Source organism: Panthera uncia, assembly GCF_023721935.1.
Source record: "Panthera uncia isolate 11264 chromosome A1 unlocalized genomic scaffold, Puncia_PCG_1.0 HiC_scaffold_17, whole genome shotgun sequence".
Taxonomy (NCBI): Eukaryota; Metazoa; Chordata; class Mammalia; order Carnivora; family Felidae; genus Panthera; species Panthera uncia.
Genome location: NW_026057577.1, coordinates 87502387 through 87508854, shown reverse-complemented (window position 1 = coordinate 87508854; position 6468 = coordinate 87502387). Strand labels below are relative to the sequence as shown.

At 44.6% G+C, this 6468-nt stretch overlaps 1 long non-coding RNA gene across 2 annotated transcripts in view; it reads left to right on the top strand.

Moving 5' to 3' along the window:
* Positions 1–6263, top strand: part of LOC125934381 (uncharacterized) — an 8440-nt gene extending 2177 nt beyond the window's left edge. The window contains exons 2-4 of one of the 2 annotated variants that reach the window (XR_007461362.1): positions 532–646; positions 4502–4582; positions 5961–6263. This is a non-coding gene — a long non-coding RNA (uncharacterized LOC125934381). The remainder of the gene's footprint in view (positions 1–531; positions 647–4501; positions 4583–5960) is intronic. The other variant, XR_007461363.1, reaches the window with a different exon arrangement.
* Positions 6264–6468: the final 205 nt, after the last annotated feature.

The following is a 6468-nucleotide window of genomic DNA, read 5'->3' as shown; positions in this document are numbered from 1 at the left end:
GGAAGCTACTATACCTTTATTAATTGCATTTAGGTTTTTTTTTTTTTAATTTTTTTTTTTTAACGTTTTATTTATTTTTGAGACAGGGAGAGACAGAGCATGAACAGGGGAGGGTCAGAGAGAGGGAGACACAGAATCCGAAACAGGCTCCAGGCTCTGAGCTGTCAGCACAGAGCCCGACGCGGGGCTTGAAATCACGGACCGCAAGATCATGACCTGAGCCGAAGTCGGCCGCTTAACCGACTGAGCCACCCAGGCGCCCCAAAGATAGGTTGTCTTGAAGAATGACGGAGCATTATGGCAAACTTATTCTGGTAAGGACTCCAATTGCAGGCACTTTTTCAGAGTGGTCATTCTTGGATCATGTGGGTGCAGTTGTTGGCCTCTAATAGACAACTGTAGGTCTAGTAAGTGCTTTTTCTTCTATACCAAACCTCAGGAATAGTTTGTGTTCCTCTGGCAGGGGCAGCAGTAAACCTTTACTGTTTTGCTTCAGGAATATGTCACGTTCTGAACACACTTACTTTACAGGAATTTTTGACCAAATCACCATTCCATTGGCTATCAGGGTAATCTACTGTGACACTGATGACATCATTTTGATGGGCCTTGAGAACAGGAGGTAGGAGATACCCTGGATGACTTGGTAAGCATGATGTGTGTGCTAGAAGGCAGATAATAAATCTCACAAATATACAGTGGTCTGTCCAGTCAGTGCACTATCCAGGGGTCTAGGGTGTGTTGAGATATTCCCTATAAAATTAAGGACAAGTTGCTGTACATCATACTCCCTATCACTAATAAAAGAGGTACAATACTTGGTGGGCTTCTTTAGACTTGTGTGGCAAAATATACTGTATTTAGGTATATTATTTTACTTATTACTGGGTCACTTGAAAGCTGTCAACTTTAGAGGGGACCATACGAAGAGAGAAGGTTTTACTGGATCAGGTTGCAGAGTAAGTAGTTCTGCCTTTGGTCTTTATATTCAGGCATTGAATTTTGGAACAAAGTTATGCCCTCCTTTGGCAAGTAGCATCTCCTTTTGAGATGCTCCTGACTTGCTCCAGGAGTCTGGTGAAACTGGTTGTCTGACCGTGGCATACCAGGTTACCAGGTGACCTAAGGTACCATGTTATCTGATCTACCCAGCCATAAAGTCAGGGGTGGCCAGCAGTACTCTATTACCAAGAGGAGTGGCATATATGGCCTGGGTCCAAGCAAGCCCTAAAGGCACAAGTGCAGTAGGTTGTCTGAGCAAGTTGTTTACATTCCTCTCCTGTTACTGATATTCATGGTCTCATGGGGAATTGTTTACGATATAAGTTGACTGAGGAAGAAAAATCTAAAGCCCACTTTATAGATGGCTCTGCACAGTGTGCTGGCTTCACCCAGACTTCCTCCAAGAGAGCCTAAGGGACCTAGAAAAGGGAAATGTGCCCGGAAGCCCTGAAGTACAGACACACTGATTTCTGGGCATTGGATAATGGTTTAGTCTATTGGTCAGAAACTTGAATGGAAACAGACTGAAGGTTAGTGATAGTAAGTTTTGAGCAAGACAAATGTGCATGAACTACCCAGAGTGGCTTCAGAGCATTAAGTGATTTGTGTCTCAGGTGGACATTCACCAAAAGGGCCTCACTATGGAAGAACCTCTTTTACCCGGTGGGCAGTATGACACCTTCTGTGACTATCAGGCAGTCCCCCTTCCTAGCCATTTTGGGATTTTCTCAGTGGGTTTATGACAAAATTGGCCCAGCAACATGGACTGCTCCCTCCCATAGCTAGCCTCGCCGCTATCAGTGCTGAGTCTGCCAGTCAAGAAACCAGCCTAAGCCCCTGGGGTGGAACCTTACTTTGAGAAGACTGGCTAGCTATCTTCTGGTAGAGATTGCGTTGGATTGTGTGTTAGTTAGGGTTGGCCTCTGGCTGTGACCAACAATCCCAACGTGTTAGGGGTTTAACACCATAATAGTTTAGTTATTTTTCGTGTTATAGTCCAATGCCAGTCAAAGGGGATTTGCTTCATGCACTTATTCAGGAATCCAGTCTCCTCCTATCTTGTGGCTGTCCCTTCATCCAGGTTCTCTCCATTCAACTAGAGGATGGGGAAGAAGACAGAGTGAGGGTTGCATGGGATGTTTTTATTAGCAATACCCAGAAATGACTATACATCATTTTCACTTCACGTTCCCTTGGTGAGATGTTAGCCATATGGCTCCACCTGATTCTAATCCATCCCCTCTTCCCAGGCAACCGCTGATCTGCTTTCTGTTTCTATGGATAATTTTGCATTTCATATAGTATGAATTGTTTTGCCTGAGTTCTCTTCCTCAGCATAATTACTTTGTGACTCATCTATGTTGTGGTATGTAACCATAGCCCATCCATTCTTACTGCTGAGTGGTAGTCCACTGAGTGGAAGTACCAGTTTGTTTATCCATTCAACAGAGATGAACTGTCAGGACAAACATTTCTCATACATTAAATTAACTTTTTACCAGGTGCCTGGGTGGCTCAGTCGGTTAAGCATCCGACGTCGGCTCAGGTCATGATCTCACAGTCCGTGAGTTCGAGCCCCACGTCAGGCTCTGTGCTGACAGCTCAGAGCCTGGAGCCTGTTTCAGATTCTGTGTCTCCCTCTCTCTCTGACCCTCCCCCATTCATGCTGTCTCTCCCTGTCTCAAAATTAAATAAACGTTAAAAAAAAATTTAAATTAACTTTTTGGGGCGCCTGGGTGGCGCAGTCGGTTAAGCGTCCGACTTCAGCCAGGTCACGATCTCGCAGTCCGTGAGTTCGAGCCCCGCGTCGGGCTCTGGGCTGATGGCTCGGAGCCTGGAGCCTGTTTCGGATTCTGTGTCTCCCTCTCTCTCTGCCCCTCCCCCGTTCATGCTCTGTCTCTCTCTGTCCCAAAAATAAATAAAAAACATTGAAAAAAAATTAAAAAAAAAAAAATTAAATTAACTTTTTTGCTGCTCTGAGAACTGGAAGAAAATATTTTTTTTATGTCATGTTATATTATGTTATGTTATTTATTTATTTTTAATATGAAAGTTATTGTCAAATTGGTTTCCATACAACACCCAGTGCTTATCCCAACAAGTGCCCTCCTCAATGCCCATCACCCACTTTCCCCTCTCCCCCAACCCCCATCAACCCTCAGTTTGTTCTCTGTATTTAAGAGTCTCTTATGGTTTGTCTCCCTCCCTCTCTGTAACTTTTTTTCCCCTCTTCCCCTTCCCCATGGTCTTCTGTTAAGTTTCTCAAGATCCACATGAGTGAAAACGTATGGTATCTGTCTTTCTCTGACTGACTTATTTCACTTAGCATAATACCCTCCAGTTCCATCCATGTTGCTGCAAATGGCCAGATTTCATTCTTTCTCATTGCCAGGTAGCATTCTATTGTATATATAAACCACATCTTTATCCATTCAACAGTTGATGGACATTTAGGCTCTTTGCATAATTTGGCTGTTGTTGAGAGTGCTGCTATAAACATTGGGGTACAAGTGCCCCTATGCATCAGCACTCTTGTATCCCTTGGGTAAATTCCTAGCAGTGCTATTCCTGGGTCATAAGGTAGGTCTTTTATGTCTTCCACATCGGCTGCACCAGTTTGCATTCCCACCATCAGTGTAAGAGGGTTCCCGTTTCCTCATATCCCCGCCAGCATCTATAGTCCTGATTTGTTCATTGTAGCCACTCTGACTGGCATGAAGTGGTATCTCAGTGTGGCTTTGATTTGTATTTGCTTGATGATGAGTGACGTTGAGCATCATTTCATGTGTCTGTTGGCCACCTGGATGTCTTCTTTGGAGAAGTGTCTATTCATGTCTTTTGCCCATTTTGGAAGAAAATATTTTTAAATCAAGTATACAGTATACTGGAGCTACATCTTCTGCAACTGTGTATTTATATGTATATTTTTACATGCTAACTCAAAAGTGTATGAAAGCAGGACTAGCTTCCTAGATGCACAGCCTGTGTAGCCACTCAGGGCACCACCTTGAGAAGGGCTGTGAGCTTGGCTTAATGCCTTGCCTTTGTCTTCTTAAAATTTTTTAAAAATGAAGATTTTTAATTCCAGTATAGTTAACATACAGTGTTATATTAGTTTCAGTGTACAATATAGTGACTCAACAATTCTGTACATTACTCAGTGCTCATCATGATAAGTATACTCTTTAATTCCCTTGAACATCTTTTTTTCTTTTTAATGATTATTCATTTTTGAGAGACAGACAGAGCCATGAGTGGGGGAGGGGTAGAGAGAGAGGGAGACACATAATCCGAAGCAGGCTCCAGGCTCTGAGCTGTCAGCACAAGAGCCTGATGCAGGGCTCAAACCCATGAACCACGAGATCATGACCTGGGCTGAAGTCAGACGCTTAACCAACTGAACCACCCAGACACCCCAATCCTCTTGAAATTCTTAATAAGATTTGAGTAAGGAACCTATGTTTTCATTTTGTGCTGGGTGTTACAATTTATTTTGCAGGTCCCATGCAAGAGCGTGTGTAATTTTTCAAACTGCTTTCAAACAGTCAAAAGTTTGAAGACCACTGGCTTCATCACTTAGGTCTGTAAGGGCTTGGGCATGGAATACAAAATCCAGGATAGTTTGCCAGTTTTACTTTGACTTACTTTCTTTCCCACCCAATGTGGTGGGTACAGAACTAACTAAGTGCTTGAGTGGAGAGGGGGACAGGGGAAATTCTAAGGGCAGTGCAAAGTGGATTACCACCTTGGCATTGTTTCCATCTGCACAGGTGATGTTGGGCATCAGTGGGCCTTCCACAGATGGGAAGCCAGCTTCAGCTTCATCCAGCCCCAATGCAGTTACTGAGCCTCACCCAGCACACCACCCTCATCCTGGCCAGCTTCTGGGAAGAAGTGATTCTACCAGAGGAAAGCGGATCAGGGCCCCTTCCTCCCCTTGAGTCCTGTAGTTGTACCTCAGGCTAACTAAGGACTTTCTTAGCACTTTTTTTTTTTTTTTAATTTTTTTTTTCAACGTTTTTTTATTTATTTTTGGGACAGAGAGAGGCAGAGCATGAACGGGGGAGGGTCAGAGAGAGAGGGAGACACAGAATCGGAAACAGGCTCCAGGCTCCGAGCCATCAGCCCAGAGCCTGACGCGGGGCTCGAACTCACGGACTGTGAGATCGTGACCTGGCTGAAGTCGGACGCTTAACCGACTGCGCCACCCAGGCGCCCCTCTTAGCAGTTTTTGATGGAGGTAGCCAATTTTCCTGCCCTCTCCTTCAATCCAACTCCCTCTAAACTTGAGAATGGGCTTGCACCTTTGGGCAGGAGGGCCTGAGGCTGGCTCCCCACTTCCCCCAAGAGGGAGATGGGGGTTAGAGGAGAAGAAATAAGGTTGGAGAGGATGAGAGCTAGGGTCCAGTGTGAAAGGTCTTGAAACCCAGGGTGAGATTTGGACCTTCTATGAGGGTGGTGGGGTCTAGGCACAAGGGAAGAATGAAAAAGGGTGTCTAGATGAGGTGCTCTGGAAGGGGAAGTGTGTTGCTCTAACCTTTCTCAAGCCCTACAAGCCCCACTGTTTTTTTTTTTTTTTTTTTAACATTTTATTTATTTTTGAGACAGGGAGAGACAGAGCATGAACAGGGGAGGGTCAGAGAGAGGGAGACACAGAATCTGAAACAAGCTCCAGGCTCTGAGCTATCAGCACAGAGCCCAACGCGGGGCTTGAACTCACGGACCGCGAGGTCATGACCTGAGCTGAAGTCGGCTGTTTAACCGACTGAGCCACCCAGGCACCCCTACAAGCCCCACTGTTACAGTGACTCTAGTACAGTCTGAATGGTACAATTCTAACATGTTTTTTTCTAGGTAGTAAATAGAAAATGTCTTTAAGTAGGTTGCTTTATAGAGCAATTGGTTATTGTTCCTAATCATTAATTGAGTGGGTAAGAACAATTGAACCTATGTTACAGGGCCATGAGAGGAGACCATTGCGGGGAGACAGGAGAACTTTGCAGACAGTATTGAAGAACCTGAACTAGCCTGGGGTGTTCGGGAAATAAATCTCTTAAATGGAGGAGAGACTTTCTCCTCCTCACCACCCCATCATCCATCTGACTTCCAAGTCTTGTTGATTCTGCCTTCAAAATATCTACTCCAGCAAGGAGGAATCTGTCCATAAATTCACCTGTGCAAGAAATATAATTAAAGTTTTCTTTTAACTCAACTTAATTTCTATTTTGAACTCCCATTCTGTTGGAGTGGCAGAAACTTAATCTCAGCTAATTGAGGGTTTTACCCCTTCCCTGGAGGTTGTTTTGGGGCCCTGGAGCCTTATCTAGTGTGTGTGTGTGTGTGTGTGTGTGTGTGTGTGTGTGTTGGGGATCTAGTTCTCAATGTCATCTGTCTACATAGACATTCATGGAGATGTCATTGGTGCTGCTGGTTGCTGCTGAGACCTGCCTGTTCTCACTCACTCAT